This window comes from Microcebus murinus, chromosome 21 (assembly GCF_040939455.1).
Source record: "Microcebus murinus isolate Inina chromosome 21, M.murinus_Inina_mat1.0, whole genome shotgun sequence".
Classification (NCBI taxonomy): Eukaryota; Metazoa; Chordata; class Mammalia; order Primates; family Cheirogaleidae; genus Microcebus; species Microcebus murinus.
In genome coordinates, this window is record NC_134124.1 from 687188 (window position 1) to 688087 (window position 900).

A 900-nucleotide genomic window follows, 5' to 3' on the forward strand; every position below is an offset into this window, starting at 1 on the left:
CCCCGGCCCGCCGCTCCCTGCCCGCCCCGCCCCGCCCCGCCCCGCCCCGCCTGTCACCCCCGTCCCTCGGAGCCCGCCGGACCCGGCCGGTGAACTCAACAGGCCCGGCCCGGTGCGGGTCAGCGCCGGCGCGGGGCCTGGGGCGGGGGGAGGAGGCGGCGGGGAAGCGCAGAGAGGCTCGGCTTCTTGAGCGGGGCAGGGGCGCCCTCCGCCGTCTAGGGCCACACCACCCTGAACGCGCCCGATCTCGTCTGGTCTCGGAAGCTAAGCAGGGTCGGGCCTGGTTAGTACTTGGATGGGAGACCGCCTGGGAATACCGGGTGCCGTAGGCTTCTTCTTTTTTTTTTTTTGTTTTGCCTCTTGTTCTGTCCCCTTTCTGGGAGCGAGTCGGCGGCCCGGGGTGGGGGTCACCCCCACCCTCAGCGCCCGCCGCGCTGCCTGGCGTCTCAGACCAAAGGTCTGCTCTGTGGGAACCGACACGCTGGAGGAAACCTTGAGAGTCTGAGAGGGGAGGGAGTTCCAGAAGAAGGCCAGGATGTCATTTTGAGGGAGTATGTGACCAGAACTCGTCCCGTTGCTTTTGGGGTTCTATGGGCTACACGTAGGAATCTTTGGTGGTGGCACCTGATGTTGGGGGATCCGGAGTCACACCCAGACCTGCTCCACAGGCCTCCTTTTACTTTTCTCTTCGGATTCATTATTTTTAAAAAGTGTCTCTTATCTCTATGATTGCATTTTCTTTTCTCTCTCTTTTCAAGCAGATGATGGGAGTCCAAGTATTAAGGTGACATGTGTTGCCCGTGCCCCCCTCCCCCCTGTGTTCTTATTCATTTACCTCTGATGTTGTTCCAGCGTATTGTGGGGGTACCAATGTTAAGGTCGGGTACGTTGCCCTCTCCC

General features: G+C 60.9%; 1 non-coding gene across 1 annotated transcript; it reads left to right on the forward strand.

Annotated features, from left to right (window-relative positions):
• Positions 1-213: 213 nt before the first annotated feature.
• LOC142863370 (5S ribosomal RNA) lies at positions 214-332 on the forward strand. The gene has a single exon (XR_012914145.1). It is a non-coding gene; the product is annotated as a 5S ribosomal RNA (ribosomal RNA).
• Positions 333-900: the final 568 nt, after the last annotated feature.